The following is a 5,937-nucleotide window of genomic DNA, read 5'->3' on the forward strand; positions in this document are numbered from 1 at the left end:
CAGGGAAGCCCTTGATACATGGGGAAAAAAACCTGTATAATAAACCTATAAACTGATACCTCTTTAGGGATTTGCGCTACAGTGTTAGCTTGCAGTACATCAACCCTGCACACCACCTTGGACCCTCAACATCAAAAAAACCACAGCAGAAGCTGCTGACCTTTTGCACCAAAGGATTATAAATACCAGCAGGATTAACGGGGCGATCTTAATTTGCATCATCTGGGCACACTGTCATGATCCAGGCAAAGCGACTGCGTTTTGCGTGTGAACATGTTCATCTCAAAATGCTAATGTTTAGCGTATAGTGAAAGCAAACCGTGCCTGACATCTCTGGCTGCTTTGTCTCTTTTGAGATATATATTTGTTTTCAGTAACAACGCTGAGATGGGATGGTGTAAAAAAAAAATGCAGTTGCTATTATAATTTGAAAACCTTTTGGGGGAAACATTCCATGCTGTAACTTTTTTTTTTTTTTTTGTCAATATAATGTTTCACGAATGTCCCTACCATGCTTGCCCAGGGCCCATACTAATCTTCTTGGTATCGTTCCAGTTTTAGTATATGTGCTGCTGAAGTAAGCGCCATGCAGTACTTTTGAGAGAGTGTTACATGACGTTGAAAGAGATGGTCAAAACACGGTTTATCCTTTGAAAACAGATCCTATAATCTGTGTCCAACTGAGTTCCATCTTCTCCTGAAGAGATCTTGTCCACGTCTATAATCCCGCAAGCGTTACATTGGTTCTTTCACCACGGTACCCAATCTCAACACAGCTGGGCAGGAAGAAACATCCCCGCTGGGATGGAACTTTCTGCATAAAACAAATCAGGCTGTGTCCACTAAGAAAAGGAGACGGAGATGGGAAATTGTAAGACACTTACACGGCAACACACGCCTAGATCCTTGTCCCTCCCTTGCCTCACCTTCCTGGTGTTCTTAAAACAAATACAAGTCAGCGCACAGTTTCTCAAGAAGGAGATGGAAAGTGAGGTTCATTATTTTCAGCTTTCTCCCTGTGTCTCCCTTATAAAGGCGCCGCTGTCACTCCAGAGCTTTCCTGAAATGCAGGATCTGATTCATTTAATTAATGACGATGACTTTAGACTCATTTCCACCCTTCCCTAAATATTGTTATGCCGGATTGTAATATGGCATTGCCGAGATTCAGCCATGGCCATTTTGCACGGTTCAGGATCTCTTTGTATAAGAGAATTATCTAATTCAGAGGTGAATGGTCCTGTTGTTGTTTTAAAAATAATTTATTTATTTTAATTGGAGAATAATTACAATATTGTGATGATTTTTTTTTTGTCATACATCAACATGAATCAGCCACAGGGATACCTGTGTTCCCCCATCCTGAACCCCCCTCCCACCTCCCTCCCTACCCCATCCGTCTAGGTTGTCCCAGAGCACCAACATTGGGCACCCCGCTTCGTGCATCAAACTTGGCCTGGTCATCTATTTTGCATATGGTAATATACATGTTCAATGATAGTCTCTCAAATCATCCCACCCTTGCCCTGAAGTAAGGGACTTCGGGGTGCTCATGTTTTATTTTTGCTATTGTGGTACAGGCATGCTTAATTCTCCTTCCCCCAGCTGTTGGTGTTCAGTTGCTCAGTCGTGTCCGAGTCTTTGGGACCCCAGGGACTGCCGCACGCCAGGCTTCCCTGTCCTTCACTACCTCTTTGAGTTTGCTCAAACTCATGCCCATTGATGATGCCTTCCAACCATCTCCTCCTCTGCCGCCCTGTTTTCCTTTTGCCTTCTGTCTTTCCCAGCATCGGGGTAGGCGTTATAAACATTCCTGCATGTGGCTTCTCCTCTGCTTCTGGAGGGGAAGTCTGTGCCTTTGGAGGGAGATTTGCTCAGGTGGCTAGTTCAGACTTTTTGTGATGGCAACACAAGGGAGAGGCGATGGACAGACACCACTTCTGGGCTGAGGTCATCGCCTCTGCCTGCCTCTGTAGTCGTCCTGCTATTACTGAGCCTCATTTTGAAAGGTGGGCATCGTAAGATCGCAAAGCCTCCATCAGTCAGGTCTGTGAGTCACAAGGACGAGCTGAACCTGTCTGCCAGCCACACTGGGGAGAGAGAATGAGGAAGAAGTAAGCATTTTACACCAGTGAGATTTTAAGATTTTTTTTTTTATGTGACCCATTTTAGAAGTCTGTATTAATTTTGTTACAATATTTCTTCTGTGGTTGTTTTTTTTTTTTTAATTCTTTGGCCGAAAAGCATGTGAGATCTTAGCTCCCCGACCAGGGATCGAACTCACAGCCCTTGCACTGGAAGACGAAGTCTTAACCACTGGATCACCAGGCAAGTCCCTACACCAGTGAGATTTGAGAGTGCTTAGACACTGTCCTGGGACCTAGCTTACTGTGACTGCAGGATCTTTGGGGGAAATTGTGAAGGAAGGGAACACTCTATAACGCTTTCTGTAGATGATGAGTTTAAGGTCAGCATTTATTTGTATGTAATTTGCAGGGCGTAAGTGGACATTCCAAAATCTCTGGCTGGTCTCAGAGATTACCACCCATTAGCAATCCTATTTGGGGAACTTCCCTCGTGGTCCAGTTGGGACTTGGTCTTCCAGGGGAGAGGATGCCGGTTCGATCCCTGGTCAGGCAGCTAAGACCACACATGCCTCACAGACCAGAAACATAAAAAGAGAAGCAATGTTGTAACAAGTTCAATAAAGACTTTAAAAACGGTCCATATATATAGTTTTTTAATCTTTAAAAAAATAAATCCTATTTTAAAACATCTTTTCCTGGGATGTTATCAAAACTCTTGACATTATGAGTTCTTAAATAGTTGAGTCCTTTCTTGTTTAATATATGACTACAATGGGTTTCATCATATCACAAACCTTGAGATCTCTGGGGATGGTACACAGTTCTTGGCTATGTCTGCGTAAGAAGGAACTTTAGTTAAAGGCATCTTAAGGAAACTTCCCTGGTGGTCCAGTAGTTAAGTCTTCATCTTCCAATGTATGAGCACAGGTTTGATCCCTGGTCAGGGAACTGAGATCCAACAGGCTGCCATGGTGAAGCCAAAAAAAAAAAAAAAAAAATCTCGAGCATTTATAAACACTCCCAATATCACTAGATTAAAAAATAAATGGCACTCAGAGCTGACTCTCCAAAGTCAATACACAGAAATGTCATCTTTGTGGAGTGAAGCTATTTTGACATGTTGAATTCCAATATTAAACACAGCTGTCATTTCCGTACACAAGGTGAAGGACTCAGGTAAAATTAGGATCACGACCAAAAGGGGACAATGAAGACAGGCTTGATGGAAACAGGAGAGAGTTGATCTCAGTAGAAAAGTAGAAGAAAATATGAATTTATGCAGAGAACATCCTCCAAGTGATGTCTTTTATCCCCCAAGGGAGAAAAAAAAAAAGCTTTCAGCTAGTATATTTATAGGTACAATTATAAATGTAGTATAATCCTCTTTTGAATTTTAAGAAATCCAGTAGACAAAAATCTGACAACAAACACAATAGAAATAAGCCTAAGCTGCATAGTTTGGGGCAGATAAAACGTTTTCCCACAAAACATCCAGTAACAAACAGCATAAGCTTTGAACTATTTTTTGCTACTGTTTTAAAGCAAGCTGTAGATCTCACAGTCAAATTTTTTTTCTTGCATTCCTGTTTTGTGATAATGATGTCTATTGACAGCACTTGTTTCACAGCATGGCATTGTACCCATCTCATTTTAAAATAATAGTCATTTAAAAAGGATAAAGGGAAAAAAAAAGTATAAAATGAGCGAGGATTGTGTCATCTGGACAAAGAAACTGGCTTTCTTTTTCAAGAAATCTCATTTGACAGAAAGAGAACTATTGCTTTGAACAGAAATACAGGTTGAAAAGCTTTTTTCAAACTCAGGGGAAAAGTTTAGCTGACTCAAAGCTTTTGTTGATGTGAATTAAATGATTGCATCACCTTGGAGAGAGACAATTTAATGATCCCTTAAAGAATGTTAAGACGATGACACAAGTAGAATTTCTCTTTTCTGTCATTCCCCTTTATTTCGTGACCCAGTGTCTGTGCCTTGAGTGGTGGTTTAATCACTCAGTCGTGTCTGACTTTCTGTGACCCCATAGACTGTAGCCCACCAGGCTCCTCTCTGACCATGGGATTCTCCAGGCAAAAATACTGGAGTGGGTAGCCATTCCATCCTCCAGGGGATCTTCCTGACCCAGGGCTCGAACCCAGCTCTCCTGCATTTCAGGCCTATTCTTTACCGATTGAGGCACCTGGGAAGTCCATAAACAGCTCAGAGGCCCTCTAAGCCATGTCTTCATGTCGTGAAACCTTCTCCAAAAGTCTGTATCCTTTCCTACGTTCCCTCAGAGTCCTGTTTCAACAAGGGTGATGAGAGGATGGGATTAGAAACAGCTTTACTGATGAATGTTCTGCCAATTCCAGGACAATGGGGCTTCTCCCGGATGGGATTTGCCAGTCTTTGGAACTCTTGAGTATTTAACGGGAGCGCTGGCTTGTGACAAGGAACTTGGTCCCAACTTGACATCTAGTGAGTGATGCCCTGGTTCCCCATTGCCAGGAAGTAGACCTTGGGGATGGAGGAGGCAGCAAAATGATCCAAAGAGATTTCTTCCTTGATGTTTTAAAAAATACTGATTTATTTGGCTGTGCCAGACCTTAGTTGCAGTGCACAGGATCTTTGCTCATTGCGGCGTGCAAACTCTTGAGTCGTGACATGTGGACGCTAGTTCGCTGTGTGTGCATGCTAAGTCGCTCAGTCGTGTCTGACTCTTTGTGACCCCATGGACTCTAGCCCACCAGGCTCCTCTGTCCATTGAGACTTCCCAGGCAAGAACACTGGAGTGGGTTGCCACTTCCTTCTCCAGGGGATCTTCCCAACCCAGGGATCTTACATCTCCTGCCTTGGCAGGCAGGTGCATCCCCGCCACCTGGCCAGGGATCAAACCGGACCCCCTGCTCATTTGTAGCTGGGAGTCTTAGCCACTGGACAAGTAGGGAAGCCCCCTCTTCCTTGTTTTCACTTAAAGGAATGTCTCTGGTGGGTTAGACACTGCTCTCTGTAACCCAAAGGCGGAGAGGTGAACAAGTCAGTGGGTAAATAGAAGAGAAGACAATGGCTGTGCAGACAAGGGCCTTGACGAAGAATGAAGGATGTGTTTGTTGACATCATTCATTGACACCCCCAGTGAATACAGGTGGATGGTACATGGGAACAGACAAAAACGAGGACCCAGATGCCCTGCAAACAGGTACGCAGAACACCTGGAAGTATGTACCTGCAGTGCCCAAAAGCTGCCCTGTCTCTTTCATGTAATATTGCTTGGGCTTTGAAGCTTCTATAGAGGGCTTGATTTAACCCGTATAAACATAACATACAAATCTAACTCCTTTCAACGCCAAGTGAATTCCAATCGCCTAACTCGTCCATCTTACTTGCATTCAGTCGCCAAGTCGTGTCTGACTCTTTGCAACCCCATGGGTTGTAGCCCCACCAGGCTCTTCTGTCCGTGGAATTCTCCAGGCAACAACACTGGAGTGGGTTGTCCTTCCCTCCTCCAAGAGATCTTCCCGACACAGGGATGGAACCCGCATCTCCTGCTTGGCAGGTGGATTCTTGACCACGGCGCCCCCTGAGAAGCCCTGTCTTAATCAGTTTCTTTGAAACAGTGCTTTCTCTCATAGGAACTTTGGCCTTTTTCCATCTCTTTTCAACGTCCTAACATCAGTATGCTAAACATCTCATCTTTGCCTCCTGCTTGGTTTCTACGAAGGAGAATGCTGCTACTTTACCGAATTGATTTCACTGAGCATTTGATAAAGATCTGTTCTACACAAAAGCACACGGTGACATAAATCTTAAGACTTGGTTAGTTGTCCCCCACCCCCCCCACAGATTTCCATTAATC

At 43.8% G+C, this 5,937-nt stretch overlaps 1 non-coding gene across 1 annotated transcript; it reads right to left on the bottom strand.

The window, feature by feature from the left end:
- Window positions 1-478: 478 nt before the first annotated feature.
- LOC145537855 (U6 spliceosomal RNA) lies at window positions 479-585 on the bottom strand. The gene has a single exon (XR_014076453.1). It is a non-coding gene; the product is annotated as a U6 spliceosomal RNA (small nuclear RNA).
- Window positions 586-5,937: the final 5,352 nt, after the last annotated feature.

Source organism: Giraffa tippelskirchi, chromosome Y (assembly GCF_054371585.1).
Source record: "Giraffa tippelskirchi isolate mGirTip1 chromosome Y, T2T-mGirTip1v1.2.pri, whole genome shotgun sequence".
NCBI classification, from domain to species: domain Eukaryota; kingdom Metazoa; phylum Chordata; class Mammalia; order Artiodactyla; family Giraffidae; genus Giraffa; species Giraffa tippelskirchi.